We start from the raw sequence: 21431 nt of genomic DNA on the forward strand, positions 1-21431 counted from the left end.
GAAAAGCCGGTGGGGGTGGGTGAGGGTGCAAGTCAGCCAGGGGAGGGACTACTTCCCTGTGAGGAATGCTGAGATGTCAAAGAGGATACAGACTGAGCATGGCCATTGGCGTTAGAGTCATGACGGTCACTGGTGACCTCAGTGGGTGTGGTTTAGGCAGAATGGGATTCAGATGGGAGCAGAATGAGAAATATATAGCACATACTTGAAATCGTTGAATACATTTTCTAAAAGTAAGAGAGTGAATGAGAAATGAGGACATCAAGGAAGCAAGGTTCACAAAGTTTGGCTATGAAGGAAACTAGGATAAGAGAGTGGTGTGTGTGTGTGTGAGTTAAGATGAAAAGGAATTAGGTGTGTTTAAAATCCTGTTGAAAGGGCAAGTTGAGGGGAAGAATTGTTTGAAGGGAATGCGTTTGAAGACACAAGAGGTAATCTATAATGCAAAGTTCCAAGAAGGTTGTTGGAGATAGGATTCACAGGACATGTGGGAGAAGGTGGCTTTAGGAGGGTGGCTTTAGGAGGAGGAGCTGTGGGTAGGCAGGTATAGATTCTATGGTGGGAGAATCAGGCTTTGCGGTATCAGCTAATGTATGTCTTTTCCCAGAAAGTTAAAACGCCATGCTTTAATTTTTTTCTACTCCACACTTGCTTTCTATTTCTAAATCTCCACACTACTTTATACTGCGAGCCTCTTCTTGTCCTGCAATTAATGCAAATAAGTGAAATTTTAAGATCACAATTTCTTGAAAACTTCAGATCACATAATGCTGTATTTGACTAAGGTGTCAGGACACTATACTGTTCTTATGAAATAAAAGGCTTGCCATCATTTGTTTTTTAATATCTCTAGAAAATGGCACACATATCCATAGAAATACAACATTTTGTTACTTTCCTGAGAGAGACAAATTACAATACTTCCCAAAATGAAAAAAATATGGCATATTCATGGGGGGAAAATTGCTTTGGGGACTTCCCAGTTGAGTTGACCAAACTTTTAAAAATGTAAGCAGTCTTATAATAGCATAACTTCTGTTTTGTGGTTCTCCTCAAAGTAAATGGAGTCAATCCCAGACCGTGGGGCTGCACATACAATTATACACACTACACAGCAAGTGGGTAGGTAGAAATGCAAAGAGGTGTTTCGGTAGGTGGGTAGGTAGTGAAACTACTTAACACCTCTTCTGCTACTCCCGTTACCAGGCACATGATAAGCTGAATATAGCAGCTAGGTATTGATTTAACCTTTGAGTTTTCTGGCTCTTGGCATGTAAGAATTCTAATATCGTGCCTGAGCAACACTGAATAATAAACAATACTACTTTGAAAATGTGTGTGGTCCTGCGCATATCCTTTTTTTATGAGCTGTTTTTTTCAAAACTTAATCCTTTTAGTCCCTTATTAAATTCTTTATGGCATATTGACCCTCAGAACACCAAGAACTACAGAGCATCCCCTGCCATTTTCTTTGACATAGCAATTATTGCCTGATAATGATGTGGTAGAAATAGCAGCATACTTGGAAATCAAGGCGGAAGTACTAATGAATGTTAATTCGCTATTTAATCTGGTACCTTTGTTTTGGTGCTGTTCATGTTGGCCTTCTGCTCTTTGGTCAATGTGCCATTCTATTCCAGCTTATTACTGCTGTAGGGAAGGAAATGGGCATTACATCAGTGAAGTAAATTTTGCCACACTTTATCTCTTGCTTTATAAATCACAGCAGATACCTTAATTCATTTCTGAAAGTATTCATAGGACAATTTTAAGGCTATAAATGTACTAGTAGTAAAATAAAGGTTTTCCTTTTTATTTACTTATTATTTAAGTGTGTTTTTCCAGGACCCATCAGCTCCAAGTCTAGTAGTTGTTTCAATCCGGTGGTGGAAGGCGCAGAGCACACTGGCCCATGTGGGGATCGAACCGGCAACCCTGGTGTTATGATCATGCTCAAACCAACTGAGCTAACCGGCCGTCCCATAAAGGTTTTCTTTTAAAGCCCAAGAACTGTTCATTTAAAAATAGTCTAGATTTAATCAGTTTTCTGATGATAACAAAATTACTTTTCATTAACCGTTTGAAAAGTGGTACTCTATCTGTATATAGATTTTTTTTCAGTTCCTGAAGTTTTAGTGGAAAACCGGTAATTCAAAGTTTTCACACTGTCATTCGAAGAACACTGGGTTTCATTGTTGAAAAAGGGAGATTATAAATTTAAAATTTCAGGATTGGTAAATTAAGTTTTTACAGGTTCCTAACAATAAACAAACAAACAAAAACTGGAATAAGAATTTGGAAAACAAGAGTTTAGGGTCATATACAACTCAGTGCAAGATCTTCTGCAAGTCACCTAATGTCTCTGCACTTCTGTTTCCTGACCAGAAAATATGAGTATCAGACTCGATGTTCCTTCTAGTGTTCCTTCTGGCTCTAACATTCCCAGGACAGCCACACTTTATGGGTCAGAGAATAATAACTATAAATAATGATTTATTTCTTCCGGAAAAAAAAGGCACACACACTAACTAAATTACAGTATTACAAAATATGGGAGGAACAAAGCACAATGAAAAGAACATGCAGTGACTCAGGCTGGGGCTCAAATCCTAGCTTCACCATTCCTGGCCTCATTAAGCAGTTCATGTAATGCACCCTGCCAGTTTCCTCACTTTTAGAGTGATCACTCCTCCTTGACGGGGCTATGCTAACAAATAACCAAAGAGGTGTGTAGAGCTTAACATAGCACCAGGCTCAGTAAGTACTCAAGATAGGTAGTCATCAGTTTTGTTGTTTTTGTCACAGAGGATTGCTGTGAGGACAAAGGCTTCCAGTAGGATTTATGTGCTCCATAGATAGTACCCATTCTTGGCTCCTTTTTAGAAGTATCAGAATATATGCAGGTGAAGCCTAGGATTCTAAGACTAGTCACATAGCATGAGGAAAGAGGCATTAAAATGGTCAGAAAAATTCCCAAGTCTTGAGAATGAGATAAGGTGTTCCTCTCTGTAAGGTCATTAATCCCATACTGGGGAAGTAGGCTAATGTTGTTGACTCAAAGTAGACATCCATTGTGGTAGCATTAAAAAATATACCAGGATAGAAAATTGGGGAAAGGGAATCACAAGGAAATAAAAACATCGCCAATAATCAGGAAGCCAATTCACTCAACAGCAAGAATCAGCAAGGTGGCAAGATCTACTGAGGAAAATCAATGAAGAGAGAATGCTTCCTTGCATCCAGGCATGGGCAAGAGGCTGGGCAGAGTGCTCATTAACAGACCAGCTCTAAACTTCCTTTCCCTTCGCTGGCTGCTTTTTTCAGGATGTCTTTGACACAGAACAGCACTGGACTTGTTATCCAAATGCTTACTCAGCTGTGCCATAGAAATGTGATGATGGAAAAGCCTCCTATCCCTTGGAGCCTATTTTCTCCTATCTGGGGAATGCATTGTAGTGAAAGAATTATCAAAGTGAACCTGTTCCTATGTAATGCATTTCAAAGGATACATCCCTATAGTTTCAAATTCTAATTTTACAACTGAACCTTCCATTGGCTGATTTGCTTGAAATGAGCTAGTCTCAGTGTCACCGCAGCTATTTCTAAGAGTTCCTCAGGGATCTGTGATCTCTGGCAGAATCCTTTTAGTTTCTTCTGTTCTGATCTTCTCTTTTTATCCCCCATTCCACTATTGATTCTGCTGGGGTTACTTATGAGGTAACCATTGGGGAAAACTATAGGTATTCATGCTCTTGGAACTGGGCAAGAGGATCTGCTCTGAATTTCTTCCAGCCATGCCCCACTCCACGGGGTGGGGGACCCACTGGGACTGTTTGCCTCTTTTAGACCATGCTCTGGGGCTCCAGAACTCCAGAATCTCCCGCCCAGAGGGACTTCAGGCTTCCTCCCTGGGACCTTCCTTCTGAAGCTGGAACACTCAAGTGTGCATACCCTATAGGCTCCAGGGGCAGCTAAGGGTGGATGTTTGCTGGGAGAGTGTGTATGGAGATTGATAGTTTGGTCTGGGACATCCACACATGAGTGAACAAGGTCTCTCCTCTTACGGGATAGAGCCATAGTGGGAAAATAAGGGGATGGATTGTGGAGAGTGGACAGAGGAGGGAGAAGGGAATTCTAAATTCCCTTCTGGCCTACTAGATCATTGTGAAAATAGGTTTACCAAGGTGGGAAGATGGGATATACTCTAGGCAATTAGGTAGTTTGACTCATGATGTTTAACTATTAAATGTGGGTGTGTTAAGTCTCCTTTATACCCTTGCCCAGGCCTGCAGACACTAGGGTAAGCCTGTCTGAGTGAGTTGATCACCACTGACACCTCCTCTTCTGCTCTAGAAAGGGCTCTGCTCTTCATACTGTGTTTCCCCAAAAACAAGACCAGCCAGAAAATAAGCCCTAGCATGACTTTTCAGGATGACCTCCCCTGAACATAAGCCCTAAAGCATCTTTTTGGAGCAAAAATTAATATACGACCTGGTCTTCTTTTCGGGGAAACACGGTAATTCCCCTGAACACAAGCAATACCAGTCTATGACTTTAGTAAAACTTGACTAAAGACCAGGAAACAACCAAAGTCTAATGCAGAGTAACCACCAGTTGTTATCAGTGGTGGTTACATCTAGGACCCGCAATCTCAGTTGTACTACAGTGTCTCTAACTGGCTCCCACAGCTGCTGGTATTGTGGAGACGGGCTCAACCCCATCGATAAATAGGCCCAACTATTTAATATTGTTCCTCTTGCTCTTGCTTTAAATGAAATCAGGCTTGTTTTAATGAAACCTGAATGATTGACAATAATACTATCTGTTTCCTTGAGATAAGATCTTACCTACCCATCAGCACCCACTTGTGTGTAATTTGACCACAATGGTGAAGAACTCATAATAATTGTTCCCTCTAGTTCTCAAAATCCTGGTTGCTCTATCTTAACTAGCCCATGTTTGGGTTACTACGATGTTTCCCAAAAAATAAGACCGGGTTTTATATTAATTTTTGCTCCAAAGGACGCATTAGGGCTTATGTTCAGGGGATGTCATCCTGAAAAATCATGCTAGGGCTTATTTGCTAGTTAGGTCTTATTTTGGGGGAAACACGGTAAGAGATGAGTCCAGGCAGTAGAACACCAGCCCGAGGTCAATTCCCAATCACAGCCTCCCCTGCAATAGCAGGAGGAGGAAAGTGGAGGAAACATGAGACTCACAAGTCCCTTTTGCCATAGACTGGCCTCAGTTCCCAGAATTCTGTGAACAACCAGCTAGACAAAAAAGACACAAACCTTCCAAGAACAAGTTACTCTTGATTTTAAGGCAATCTAAATGAAGACTGGGGGAAGGGAATTCTCTACCCTCCAGGAGCAAAGTCCTAATATTCCCAATTACAGAATTTAATAGAACTAAAAATAAAGGTTTGAAGTAGCATTTGGATTAAATTTTTATAATCTAGGTCTTTCTGAAAATATGGGTCTCCCTCTATATCTGTAAGATTTAAAGGCTCACCAAAATCAATTCTCCCAGAACAAAATGAGGTATAAACCACTTGTTACTTGGCAAGTTTTCAATTTTCAAAATCTTTAGAATCAAATCTCTACCATACCTTATACAGTGTGTTCACATTAGTGTTTATTTCTAAGGTGAATAATAATATCTGTCCTTTCTACATCGTGGACTATTAGGAAGATTGAAAGGAAAACAAAACATTGTGCCGGGGTAACACAGTTGCACCTCTAAACACCACGAAGTAGGAGCAGGTTGGTGGCATTACTGTCAGCTACTTCACAGACTGTATGTGTGGGTTTCAAAAGCAGATTGCAAACCATCAAATGATAATCCAAAGGTTAGGTAATTCTATCACCTGTCCCTTCATACTAAGGTTAGCTGTTCTGAACATATTTGGATTCAATTCAACGTTTTAGAGAGTGCCTTCTCAGTGTAAGCCAGAATCATAGGCATTGAAACACATACTACATTCCCTTGGCTCAAAGCAACATTTTCAACTTTGCTCAGCTGTTTATACCCACCCGGGAAAACCTGTAAGTGCTCTGCTGCTGCTAAGACAAAGGATTTCTTTTGTTTTTCTCAATTTTTCTCCTTACTCATTTTACATGACCAGGAAGAATGTTGGGATCTGCCTTCCTCCAACTAGTAAATTGTTTTGTTTTGTTTTGTTGTTTTGTTTTGTTTTGTTCTGTTAGCATGAACACTGTGTATAAGACACAGCTATAATAGTAAAAACTGGATTCCATAATCGGCAGACCTGCTTTCAAACTCTTAACTGCTGAGTGATTTAACATCATAAAATCAGACTTTGATCATATGTCAAATTAAGAATAGTACTTGTCTCCTAAGAGTGTTGTGAGGGTTACAGGGGGTAATGAATGTAAAACACTCTGAATAGTAGACTCAAATGTTAATCATTTAAAAATGCTAGTAATTATATTATTTCTGAACTAGGTGCTAAAGAAGATGCACAGATTGTAAATTGAGACCCCAATACCAACTGTAAAATCCTTCTAAAGGAAATAAACTATACGTCAATAATGTCGTCTACAGTCAGAGACAGGGAGGAACTCTTGCTATCCAGAATCCCACCTTTGCAGAATATATTTGAGAGATGGGAAGTAAGTGAAAAATGAACCAGGTTCAATAGATGAATGGATAAAGAAGTTGTGGTATATATATACAATGGAATACTATTCCGCGTTAAGGAAAGATGATATAGGAGCATTTGTGACAACATGGATGGATCTTGAGAGTATAATGCTAAGTGAAATAAGTCAGACAGAAAAAGCAGAGAACCCTATGATTTCACTGATATGTGGTATATAAACCAAAAACAACAAAAGAACAAGACAAACAAATGAGAAACAAAAACTCATAGACACAGACAGTAATTTAGTGGTTACCAGAGGGTAAGGGGGTGGGGGGTGGGTGATGAGGGTACGGGGCATCAAATATATGGTGATGGAAGGAGAACTGACTCTGGGTGGTGAACACACAATGGGATTTATAGACGATGTAATACAGAATTGTACACCTGAAATCTATGTAAATTTACTAACAATTGTCACCCCAATAAATTTAATTAAAAAAAAATGAACCAGGTATCATAAAGTCATATATGCTGTGTGCAAATAATAGGCATGAAATAAATCATGAACAATTGACAACAGATTATTATTAAAATATTCTACAACGGTAATCATGATTTTTGTCATGCAGCTCTGTTATTGATCTTTCACAGGAAAGGAAGGTTATGTTATCCATGTTCATGTGCAATCGACAAAGCTGTTCCAACTTGGTCCTATTCTACAAGTCACATTCTAGAAGTTCACTCCTGTAGTCAGCATGCAGGACACAGACAGAGAGAGGTACACAGATTTCAAGGCCACACAGGCAGAGCAGCCATTGCCAGACAATCGCCAATGCCCTGCTCTCTTCAGTAGAGAACACTGAAGGAAAGCAAACTCCTTCCTGATAAGATAGCTTTTAAACTCTAACACTAAGCAGTTGTAGACTGAGATATAGAATATCCTGCAAAACAGTAGTAGAGGCCATGATAGAAGAAGAAATGTGAGTTACTACACATAAGGAGTTTAGAACAGTTCTGCAAATATGGTAAGTCCTTAATGAAAGTTAGTTTTATTATAATTTTTCCAGGAAAAGAAAAACTGGGAAATACAAAACAGTTATCAGTGGAACATGGACACATTAAAGTATATGTAGAACAATTTAGAAACTTAGAAATTCAGATCCAAAAAGCAGATAAGGATGTTTTCTTTTTCTGTTTAAAAGAATCAATTCCTTGGTTGATAAGGGAACTTGTAACTCTTTTGAAGATCTTTGGTAGTTGATCTCATGTTTAAGTTAACTCTGTAGTAGTCTTTATACATAGCTATTCCTCAGTTTTAAATTTGTCATCTTCATGAATTTCCAATCTAAAAACCCTTCCAGGTATTATTTATTATACCTGATAGCATCTGAATCAACTATAATTCAAGTTCTAGGGCCCACCCAGAGTGGGCAGATCAGATAAGCATACCACCTGACATAAAGCTGCCTGAAGATGTTTGTTGGGGCTTGTTTGTGGTATCAGTCACATATTTTACTCAAAGATGAGACCTCCTAAACCCTCATTCAAAGCTCATTTCCTTTTCTTTTTTCTAATTCAATAATAAACACTTATGGAATTTTAAATATCTACAAGGTCACGAATGTGTGTTTGACCAGCCAGAATAAGGTCAACTTTATACTCATAAATTAAATGACAAATTGTTGGAGGGAGCAATGGACACCTTCATACCCCCGAACTAAGACCTATGCTTCGAGATCTGTGTGAGATTGGAAAAAACAGTACAGTTAACCACTAGAGGCAGTTTTATTTTTTCTGGTTGGGAATATATAATCCCTAGGTTTATAAATTACTCCCTGTAAGGTGGAAATGCTGCTTTCCTGTTGTCTACCACTTGACTTACCTGAACTTTTGAAAGGACTCACGTACATTCTCTGCTAGTACATTGATTTTGAAGACTTTTTATAAAAGTTAATGACTCATAGGCAATTTGTGTAATTTAAACACAATGGTAACCTATGCAGGTGGTTGCTGTGTGCACATACTGGCTTGCTGTGTCTATTTTTTCTAATTAGTCATACATCCTGAAGCAGTTAAGGATGTCTGTTGGAAGAAATATGAATTATACTAGGAATGCTCTTAGCCTGACCTATGGTGAACTTGAATGAGTAAAATACTCCCTGGAGAGAAAATTGCTCACTGTAAATGGTAGGTGTATTCCTTTCTTTCAAGGCAACAGGATACATTTAGCAACAAGGAAAAATGAGTTTATCAAATATATCCTGAGTAAGCCCCTTTGGTGATTTGTTATTTTTCAAGCTCAATTTCTTGGCTTCTAAGATCTGTCCCTCAGAAAGAGAGTAGTTCAAAAGCTGAAATTAATCAAGAATCCATATTCTGGTTATAGTCTTCCTGTGAAGAGATGGAAAGAAATTTAATTTCGATTTTAGTAAGCAACCTAGGATGATTTTTAGATAAAGTATAAAGTCATCAACATACTTAATTTGCCCTGATAAAATTTAATTACTCTCAGATAAAACCGTTCTTCCTAATTAGATTTGATATGAAAAATTAAAACACAGCAAATTAACAAATGAAAGTGATCTTCAGATAATAAAAGCCAGAAAAATTACATGTTGTACTTAAGGAGAGCTCTGGAAAGGGTACTAACAACTAAACAAAGAAAGTTCAGTCTGGTAATCTAGGAGGAAAGGTAGCCAAAGAAAAGAATACTGAGTTAATGAGACTCTGGTCTGAGACTCTAGAGAGGAATAAAGAATAAAAACAGAAAGTTAGAAGAAACTCTCAGTTATCTACGATCACTCCCTTATGCACAGAGAGGAAACTGAGGCCTCACATAATAAAGTAACTGGTCCAAGGACACAAAACATGACGATGTTATAACTGGGGCATATGCCACTCTTCTTCAATGTTAGGTAATTCATAGTATTAGCACTGTCTTCCTTTATGGAGGTGAAAAGAAAATGCTTTTAATAGCACAAATATTTAAGATCATATGTAGACTGCCAATAAAATCACTATTAAATGTCATCATTTAAAATAAACTCCTATCAATAATATCAGATTTGATAATGTATAGGAGATATTGCCTCTGTAACCCAGAGTCACAACTTTTAGGATGTTTTCTTGGGAGAAAATATCTAACATTTAAATAGAAAAGTGATATATTGCAATCAAGCCTCAAGAATCAATAAGTTACCTAAGTATTTAAAAATGTGTTGGGGGACAAAAGAGGATATACAGATAGCATAGACGCATACGAAAAGATGCTCAACATCGTTTGTCATGAAGGAATTAAAAATTAAAATAATGAGATGCTACTACACACCTATTAGAATGGCTGAAATCCAAACAACTATCAATTGCTGTAAGGATGTAGAGAAAGGAGCTTTCATTGATTGCTGCTAGATATTTACCCGACTGAACTGAAAATATATGTCCACCCCAATATATGCATGTGAATACTTTAAACGACTTTACTGATAATCGCCAAAAACTGGAAGCAGCCAAGACATTCTTCAATAGATGAATGGATAAGCAAACGATGATACAATCATCCAATGGAATGCTATTCAGTAATAGAAAGAAATGATCCATCAAGCAACAAAAAGACATGGATGACTCTTCAATGTATATAGCGATGTCAGAGACGTCAGTATGAAAGGCTAAATGCTATGAGATTCCAATAACATGACATTCTGGAAAAGGCACAATTACATATAGAGATAGTTACAAAGATCAGTGGTTGCCAGGGGTTAATGGGGAGAAGGAAATCATTGAACACATGTAACACAGGGGATGTTTTAGGGTGAGGAAATTTCCGTACATTACTTTAATAGTGGATTCATGTCACTTTACATTTGTCAAAATCCATCAAAATTTACAGTACGAAGATCAAACCTTAATGTATGCAAATTAAAGAAAAATCATTTAAGAGTGCAGGGAATCCCAGGATGGAATGCACAATGTCAAAAAATAATGTGACTGTATTACAAAAGTGTAAGAAAACAACAAATGTGTATTGCAAATAACCTCACTGGAGGTGGTGAGGGGAAAAGTTACTGACCTAGGTAATTTGGAAATGAGTGGGGTCTAAGATTCAAAAAAAGCAAAGAACACTCACTATACATAAACACTACATGCTAGTTGATGAAGTTGTTTCCCACAGGGATACAAGTTAAAATTTTTAATACCATTATATATGGATATCAAAATTGAACAATGAAGCAAAAGCATGGTGAGAAATAGAACCCAGATTTCTCATTATTGGAGTGAGAGGTTACAGAAGAGTGGAGGGAAGAGGCTGGACCAAGCTGGGAGGTAATGGATTAGCGTTGGAGACATCAGTATGAACTCATGTTTAGTATAATATAGCTGATGATAATTATACCTATAAATATGTGTATTTATAGATATGTGTGTACACACAGGCTAGTATTCACACAGATGTCTCCTTATTCTGTCAGTTAAGAAGACATAAAAGCAGTGACACTCCAAGAGCATAGACAACACACAGCCAGACCTTGGTTTCCTGTACCATTCTTCAATAAAAGAATGAGAGCTTCTTGGAGAAATGTCTGATGCTAGGACTGGGGCAAGAAATATGTAAGATAAAACTAAAATATTTTGCTGTGCCAGAGAGTAAGGAAGTGCTCAGAAAAAAACAAAACAAACAAACAAACAAAAACAACAACAACACCCCTCCCCCAAAACCCCACAATGATGGGTCTATGTCAAAGGGACACAGAAGTCAACTGGAAGAGCTTCTAATGGTGAAAACTGGAACAATATGAGCAATTTACTTTTTGAAAAAAATAAAGTGCTGTTGGATTATAATCCAGACTATAAAATAAATATCCATAAATCCAATACTGACACAAATAAATGACTGACTAAATAAATAAACAAATAAGTGAAGGAGAACAGACGACTCTCCGTTGCAGAAAACTTACAATAATTTATGAAGATATTGTGTCACCACTCCTTAAATGTGGGCTGAGCATTGGGACTTCCTTCCAAAGAGTAGTCTGTGATAGAAAGCAGGGAGGAGAACAAAAACTTCACAGTGGAGACACTTGACAAACACATCTCAGCTAGGTAAGCAAGGTTAACATCAACAGGGATTTCAACACACGGTCATGGTATAGTATATACTCTTGATGTGATGAAAATGGCTTTTTATCTAAGTGGTCTTCCTCGCCAAAACATATAGCCCCAGTCTAATCATGGGGAAAAAAAAAATCAGTCAAATCCCAATTGAGGGACATTCTACAAAATACCTAACTGGTACTCCTCAGAACTATACATCTTATCAAAATCAAGGAAAGTCTGAGAAACTATGACGACCAAGAGGAGCCCGAGCCACATGACTATATTAAATGTGGCATCTTAGATGGGATCCTGATACAGAAAATGGACATTGGGTAAAAACCAAAGAAATCTGAACAAAATTAGTGAATAAAAATGTGTTAATATTGGTTCATTAATTATAACACATGAGCCATACTAATGTAAGAGGTCAATAGTAGGGGAAACTGGGTGTGGGGGATACGGAAATTCTCTGTACTGTTTTTGCAATTTTTCTTTAAAACTGTTCTAAAACAAACACACAAAATGTTTATTTAAAAAAATGTGTTTGGCAGAGTTTCAGAATGGTAGTGAGATTCACACACATTTTCAGGAGACATAATGACACAGGTGTTCTGCAATGTCCTGAATCACAAGACTGACCATCTTGATCTTGCCAAAGATTATAAGTCCTTTTTTAGAATTTTTTTATTGCTCCAAGAGGAACACACCACTGTTTTTTAAAACATTGAATGAATTGGGAAATACTGTTTAATTTTGGAAGATATTTATATTATAAAAAAGTAACATATTTTTAACACACATTTTAAATTTTTTTAGGTTTTCATTTCACATTGATAACTAGCATGCAACCAGGGAGCAGTTTAAAGCAGAAAAATCTTGATGCTCTCTAAAATGCTAAATACTAAAGACAGCATCTCTTTAGGAGTTTTCCACACTAAAACTCTTTCTGAAATGCATACATTTTCAATATATTCAGTTATTTAGGGTCAGAGCATTCAGTTTGTAAATTCTTTATTCTTTTTGCTCCTCTCTCTCTTACCCTCTCTTTCAATCTCTCATCAGATGGAAAAAGGGTGGAAAGAGAAAGTACAGAAAGTCAAAAGTATCGTCCAAAATGTGCTTTCTGTATTATCTGTAGATTTGATTTGTAGATTCTGTTTTGTCTCCTGCTTAATGCAGTATCACTCAGCCATATCATATATTTCTAGATGTCCAGAAGTGAGAAGAATACAGACTGCTAGCAGTAAGCAGTCTTGGCCAGTACACTGTGCATGGTCAGAGGTCTCCTGTCTTATATTTCTTGCTGCCTGAGTAACAGGCTTGTTCGTGGCCTTGGGTTTGTAAGCAGCCCCAAAGATCCACCTTAACTGTATGCTCAGACAGAAGCTGATTTCCACTATGCCCTGGTCATCAGATTGCTGTATCCAATTAGAGACTTTATTACCTTACAGAAGGATGAATCATCTGTACCATTTCCTCCCACATCTGAATCCTGCTTAGAGACCTTGGCCCCAAACACTCCTTTTATAAGCTCTTACAAGAGTGTGAAAATTAGTGCCAAAGCATTGGTACATTTAATGAATTTACAATGTGTTTGAGAGCAAGGGAAACAAAGAAGTTTTTACAAAAATTGAATCAATCTATAACTGCAGTTCTGGTCAAATTCCAACAAACCTGAACTCGATAGCACACATTCTAATTATCCCATAGTTTCAGTATTCTCAGTCAACAGCAACAGAGTTCCTGCTAAGTGCACAACACAACAAAATTATCTTCTGTTTTCTGTTCTTCTCTCTGAACTTACTTATGCATGTGCTATATGTCAGTCTTTCAAATATAGTATTCAAAAACCTGTGCTAGCCTGCTCACATATCACTTTCTCAACATCTTCTAGACCACCAACCACACCACAAAGCTACTGGAAAGTTTGCTAATGTGTGTGTGTGTGTGTGTGTGTGTGTGTGTGTTTGTGTGTGTGTGTGTGTGTGTTAGAAGGAGCAGTTTATTTCATAGGTCAATAGAAAAAAAAGACTCTTATTTTGTGCTGTTGAAAAAATTTTCAGGTTAGAAGTGGAGGCATTTGCTAGGGTAAAGGGCCCATTCCCATCTCAAAGGATACATCGAATTTCCCGACTAGGTCAGACAGAAAAGTTGCAATGAATGGCTGGCTTGTTGCAGCCAGATAGCCAATGAGACCCCATGTGAGGTAGGCTATGCTCTCCCTCTGCAATGAGCATGGCAGAGAAAGGCAGCAAGTAGTTTCTCTTGTTAAAATCACCTCCATGATGGCACGGAATCTGGGTATGTTGGAGGTACAGGAGGTGAAGGACTTTGAGTGAATGGGAAGCGTGTATAGTGATGCCTCTGCTTGGTGATTCTTTCTTGGTTTGAAATTGGTATTTCATTTGAGAGGGGTGGCAAAGTTTCGAAGAGTAAAAGAAAAAATATCTACAGGAGTTTGCCAGGGCTGCTGGAACAAAGCATCAGAACAAGAGCAACTGATTGCATCAGAGTTCTGGAGGCCTGGAGTCTGAAATCAAGGTGTCAGCAGGACCGTGCTCCCTCTGAATGCTCTAGGGAATGATCTGTTTCAGGCCTCTTCCCTACCTTTCAGTAGTTCCCTGGCTTATGGTAGAAGAACTCCAATCTTCACATGGTGTTGCCCTTTGTGCTTATCTCTGTGTCCAAGTTTCCCCTTTTAATAAGGGCAGCAGTCATATTGGGTTAGGGAACTACCCCACTCCATATGATCTCATCTTAGCCAATTACATGTGCAACAATCCTATTTTCAAATAAGGTAATATTCTGAGGTCCTAGGGATTAGAACTCCAACATATTAATTTTGGGAGGGGGCACAATTCAACTCATAACACCGTGAAAGTATTAGGTTGGTACAAAAATAATTGTGGTTTTTGCTATTACTTTTAACCTTTTAAACCACAATTACTTTTGCACCAGGCTAATACATACAGGGACTTAGCAATTGTCATGAAAAAGTTATCCTTGATGGGTGGGTCTCTCTGCTGGGAGCCTTTCTTCTTTGATTTGTGAAATAATTAAACTGGTCTTCTGGCCTAGGACATGTTGAAATCATAACAAGGGCATGAACTTGGACTGCATTAATTATCAATATTTTCAAAGGGTAAATTGTCTTTTCAGAAATAACACATTTGTTTATCAAAATTCTCATCTTCTTACTTCAGTGTACCTACCATTTCTTTTAGTGTACTTCCAAAATGCTTCCTGAGTAATTCTCCATCCTGATTTTTCCTCTAGCATGTTAAAAATCTTAAGAAAGAGTCCATGGAAGAGACTAGGTATATGGTAATTTAATAATTAGTAAATGTATTTAGAATTGAGTTATCTTATTTTTCTTTGATGCTCTGATCCTTGCTGAATCTCTGTATTTCTGAAAACTTGAATAGAAATTATTTTGGTGATTTGGTATAAGACAGAAAACATATAAGAATTAATCCTGCACTGACTTAGAAGTTCAAGAGCTGCCGTCACATCTAATAGACTCCAAATCTCTGATTCTATACAAGTTCTAATAGTACCAGGTTATTTTTATTCTGAAAAATGAATCCATCAAAAGTTTTCCCTAGTGAATATTCTTATTGTTAATTAACAATAGAATATAGCACACAATAAAAGAAAAGTAAGGGTTGGGCAAAGGGTTCAACTGTTACTTTTTTAAGAAAATAGAACCTGAAAAGGAAGTGAATAATGCTTTTTTTTTTTTTTAACCTTGCAACAAATCCAGAATTCTATATTTTACCTCACTGACAGAGTCTGAGAACCTTGGTATTCTCCAGATCACACAACAGATGCAGTGATAATTCTAAGCCTTAGACATTTGGCACAGTTGAGGTTTTATAACAAGGTATTCTGGCAGAGCAGAAGACCTTAATTAGCAAAGTATCCTTGTTAACCTTTAAAGTATTGCCCTTTTGGATTCTGTAAGGTGTTTTCTGTTTTGTTTTGTTTTTTCATAGATGCATCATTTGTTTAGATCATTTCAGTGCTATGATTTGATGTATTTCCAAAACTGGCTTCAAAGTCTTACTTATTTATCCTCCTAGGCTAGGAGAGAAGAAACATAAGTGCATTGTGGAAAGTCATTTGTTGCTTGCAAACCTCTTCTGTCTCCCTTTCCATGAGTAACTATTTCATGTCTAAGGTTTTTCTTTCAATAATATATACTAAAGCACTGCTCCTCAATGGCCTGTAAACTAAGATGGTATCTGAAGATGTGGCCTGGACTTCCCCTTTCCTTGTTTTTGCACAGCTGAGAGGCTGAGAGTTACAGGGTACTATGCAGTGAAGAACAGCACGAGGTCTGGTCTGACCCGGCCACTAAAGTCTGGAGGGACCTCAGGTGACCTGCTCCATTCAAGGTCAAGGGGAGACCGGCCTTTACCTGTTTTAGATATAGACTTCAGAGATGGAGAGAAGAGAGCCTTAATTTTGCCAGGGGTTTCGCCCAGGGTGTTTGCTTTACACACTGAGATGACATAAATGAAGCTCAAGTCAACTTGAATTACAGTGAGTGTTGGAGTGAAAGGATTTCATGGCTCTTAGGAATTTCAGTATTAATATAAGGGAGCTGCCAAGATTGGTACCCTCACACTTGGCAATCAGCCTGAGCACTCTTTCCTGGTGTTGCCAGCTTGCCCAAGGAAGGCCTGAGCTGCAGGTCACTAAGTAACATTGTGCCAAATACACACATTTCCTTTCAGCCCTTTGTTTTCTAGGAATCCAGTATTTCTGAAATCACTAAAACTTCACTGTCTAGAAACCATTACACTCACTTTATTTTTACTTCCCTCTTCATTACAGGGATAACAAAGCACATGCATGTTTGAAGGGTTTTAGCTGCATGACATTTAATGCTTCTACCTCATTATGTAGTAATAGCAGAAAACACAGATAGAAGAGCAAAGGAGAACAACAATAGTATTATTAGGCATTAGCCTTTACTAAGTGTTTTCTCTGTATAAGATATCAAGTTAAGCGTTGGACATGCATTGTTTTAGTCCTTACAGCAGCCCCGAGGAGGTAGGTTTGAGAGGTTAGGTCATACAGGTATGTAGTGTACAATGGGATTCAAACCTGGGACTCGATGTCTGATTACAGATTCAAGTTCTCAATTACTGTGCTATGTTGACTGCCATACTTTACCTCCACTGTTACGTTTACAATGGAGAAAGAAGCAGAGAAGGAAAATGAATGGTTACAAATCAAAAAAGTAAATAAAAAATCATTAGAATGTGCGTGCTTTCTATCTGTAGGCTGTAAATTGTTATATTCTAGAGTCCTATATTGTAGCTACTCACTACAATGGTTCATGAATGCATAATTTAGCATTGCTAAATCTAGCCAGGAGAATATAGGATTTGGTGAATGAAAGTGTGAGAGAGAGACCTTAGGCTGGTTTCTGGCTCAGGTTCATTAACATCCAGTTGTTGTTCTGTTAACTAGAGGGGTGTGTGTGTGTGTGTGTGTGTGTGTGTGTGTGTGTTTTACATAACAAAATATTAATATTTTGCCATATAACTGGGCCCTTAGTAAACATTTGTTGAGTAAATTAAAAAATAACATTTAATTATATTCTGAGAGATATTTTTCAGAGGGATTTTTAATGAACAATTATAATACCATCCTCATAATGAGATGTAAATTTCATAATAAAATTACTGACTTTGAATCCAAATGCCATCATGAGAATAATCTGGCACCAGCCACTCCACATTATTGAAAGAATATTAATGTGGTCAGTTCAGTCAGCTGTGGTCTGTTTCTTAAAACTTTTCTGGGGTGGCGAATGTTTGGCCTCTTGATAGTGAGAATAATAATAATCACTGATACTTGCTGAGTGCTCAGTATATGTCAGGAAAGAGTTCTAATTGCTCTTCATTTATTAACTTATTTATTTAACACTCAAAATAGCACTAGGATTATCTATATGTCACAGAGAAAGCAACTAAAGTAGTTTTCCTGTGGTCACACAGTTAAAAAGTAACCGAAATGGGATATAAACCCAGGCAGTTGGGGTTGAAATCCTTTGAGTTTTATGATAACACTTAAACAACAGGGCAACCTTCCAGTATTATTATACCATGATTTCCCTCTTCAAAGTTTTCATTTTAGTTTATCATTAGTCAACTTGAGTAAACTTTCAAACACTCTTTTTCAATAAGTATATGACTCACATACATATATTTACAGGTGTATGTGCTACATTTAATATATTTTGACTGCAAGTAACAGAAAATGTGACTCAAACTGGCTTAAACCAGTGGTTCTCAAATATTAGCCTGCATCAGAATCAGTGGTGGGGCTTCTTAAAGCACAGATTGCTGAGCCACACCCCACATTTCTGATTCCACACGTCTGACATAGGGCTCTAACACTGGCATTTCTATTATGTTCCCAGGTGAGCCTAATGCTCCTAGTCTGGAGCATACTTTGAGAGAATTCATTGACCTTAGAAGTCAAGATTCAGGCTTAATCTAATTTCTCCAGATCTATTTCTCTACATCTTTCTTAACTGCTATCTCCTCTGTGTATCTGCCAAACCCTCAAACAGTAGCATGATGACAGTAGCCATTTTAAGCCTTGAGTCTGTGCACAAAAATATCCAAGAAAGAGAACTCAGCACTTTCAGCAATTTTTGTAAGAATGAGGAAATCTCTTCACCAAAGACTTCAGGTAATTTCTTTGGGTCACGACCTAAATGAGATTAGCTCTTCTTTCTTGAACAAATTCTAATGGACAGGGAATCACTATTTGCTGATTGGCTTAGGCCTGTGTTTCTGAACCAATAAAAGTAAGAAACATAGCATGCCTCTAAGATTAATCCTTCAAGTACAGGAATTGTAGTCTTTAGATGGAAGAAGAAAATGTTGCTATTTTACCTTCCTTTCCATTGTTTTGGATCAAAGCACATAAAAAAAAGACATGTAAAAAACAGTCTCCTTTCAGAAGAAATCTTCAGAATCTATTTTCAGAAAATTGTGCTAAAAAAATTTTACCTTTCGAAGTCAATCTTAAAGCTAATTTTAAGTTTACATATACTTAAATATAACCATATAATAATGTAACACTATTTACAATAATAGAATAAGTATATATATATTTTTAAAGTGTCTTTAATACTTAATACTAAATAAGATTTTTCTCCTAAATAAGATTTTTCTCCTAAATAAAACACATACCTATCTGTATGCCAAGTCTCATTGTAGTTATGAAGAGGAGGTCATTAATTTGTAGAGTACCTGAGATATGCCAGGAACTGTATTTCACATGCATTCTCTAATTTTACCTACTTGGCAACCCTAATAATTAGGTAATATTATTATTTATGTTTTGCAGATAAAGATTATATAGTGTCTATACTACAGTATTATATAACAATACATGTTGTGTAATATAATTAAATGAATATAATAATTCCTTTTTCTCGATAACTATGTAATACATACTGCTTATTTGTTTCAAAAATTATCTCTATGAAGTACATATCAAAATAACTCAGATGATGTCATAAAAGTGGCAGCATGAGGTGAGCCTCTTGAAATCTCCCCTGGAATTTACAACAAATTGAACAACTATAACTCCACAAAGGACTCCCTGCACAGTAGACAGGCAAGACTAAGAGGTGTGCTACTGAATTCATCTAAAGGCGGGCAAATTGTGCAAGCAGGGGAGGAGGGAAGGGAGAAGTGCGGAGATGCTGGTCGTGTAGGCATAGTATGCAGACCTAGCTCAGCTCCAAATTTGCTGCATCCTGGAACAGTATACCGCAGCTGAGGGAGAAGGAAGAACTTGGACTGCTAGGGCTCCGCTTATGGTCCACAGGGCTGAGGGGACAGCATATAACACAGCTGAACCCAACGCTCATGGCAGAGATCTTGGAGCAAAGACTGAGGGAAGAAGGCTGAAAATGGTGGTTTAAGCCCTCACTGCCGAGCAGAAAATGGAAGCCTTAGGCACTGAAACTAGCCGCCCCCTCCCTACACTACCAGATCTAGCCCCACCCCCACATGCCCAGTGCTAGAAGCAGAACAGTAGCAGTGTCGGATCAAAAGAACAGAATATTTGCTGTTCTGAGAACTGTGGACCGCAGACAAGGACTTGCAGCCCAACTAGATCCAGCAAAGGGGAGGATGCTGTGGAAGCAGGACTGGCTATGGTGGTAGTCACTGCCATTGCTCTGGGCCACCTCTCACAACCCACCCTGTCCCTGTTCCCACCTATCTGGATGGATCCCTGCAGGAGTAAACAGAGCTGCTGAAACACACAGGCTCTGAATCTGGTGCAGGAAGAGCTTTGGAACTTCAGAAGATCTCCGCATACCCCCATGGAGGCGAAGTATTATGACGCAGGCAAACTGTTCACAGAGGAGAAGCCCGCCTACCAGGGAATCCACCCATTGTGTGAGAAGCTGGAATAGTGCAGAGAAAATATAACATAACAGTATGATAGAGAATAAAAAGCTGCAGTCAGAGAGAAAATAAAACATTCTAAAAACACCTACTGGAAAACAAAAGAAAGACCTCTTCCTATCAACCTGTTGCAGAGCCCACTCCTGTAGATGTCTAGGAAGAGAAATAATAAATCATTAATTGCCATGAATAACCAAGGTAACAAGACAGCTCAGAAAGAAAATGAAAAGTCTCCGGAAAATAAACTTAAGGATATGGAAATATGTGACTTAAATGGCAGATAATTCAAGATTGCAGTTCTGAAAAAACTCAACGAGATGCAAGAAAACACAGACAGGCAGTTTAATAAACTCAGAAACGCAATCAAAAAACAAAATGAACATTTTACCAAAGAGATTGAATTTTAGAAAAAGAACCAAATAGAATTTCTGGAGATTAAGAACTCAATAAAAGAAATGAAGAATGAAATAGCCAGCTTAGGTAGTAGAGTTGACCAGATGGAGAAAAGAATCAGTGACATCTAAGATAGAAATCTGGAAATGACACAGATGGAAGAAGAAAGAGACGTGAGACTTAAAAGAAATGAAAGAACTCTACAAAAACTTTCTGACTCCATTAGAAAGAGCAATGTAAGAACAATGGGCATACCAGAAGGAGAAGAAAGAGAAAAGGGAACAGAGAGTATATTCAAATAATTAATTGACAAGAACTTCCCAAACTTGTGGAAAGAACTGGATCTTTGAATCCAAGAAGCAAATAGAACACCTAATTACTTCAACCCCAATAGGCCTTCTCCAAGGCACATTGTACTGAAGCTGTCAAAAATTAATGACAAAGAAAGAAACCTCAAGGCACCCAAGGAAAAGAAGATGGTAACCTACAATGGAAAGCCCATTAGATTATCATCAAAATTTTCAGCAGAAACTCTACAAGCCAGGAGGGAGTAGAATCAAATATTCAAACTATTGAAAGAGAGAAATTATGAGCCAATAATAATATATCTAGCAATGATATCTTTCAGATATGAAGGAGGAATAAAGACATTTCCAGACATACAGAAGCTGAGGGAATTTTCTAACACATGACCTGCACTACAAGAAATACTAAAGGATGCTATTCGACCAGCATAAATAGGGATAATTTGTGACAACCAAAACAGAAAAGGGGGCAGAGTAAAGGCCTGAACCGGAATGTGGAATGGAAAAAGTAAGTATGCTGAAGAAAATGGAATACTCTAAATATGAAACTTTCTTTTACATAAACTTAATGGTAACCACTCAAAAAAA

This window comes from Rhinolophus hipposideros (genome assembly GCF_964194185.1).
Source record: "Rhinolophus hipposideros genome assembly, chromosome: 6".
In the NCBI taxonomy this organism is placed as follows: domain Eukaryota; kingdom Metazoa; phylum Chordata; class Mammalia; order Chiroptera; family Rhinolophidae; genus Rhinolophus; species Rhinolophus hipposideros.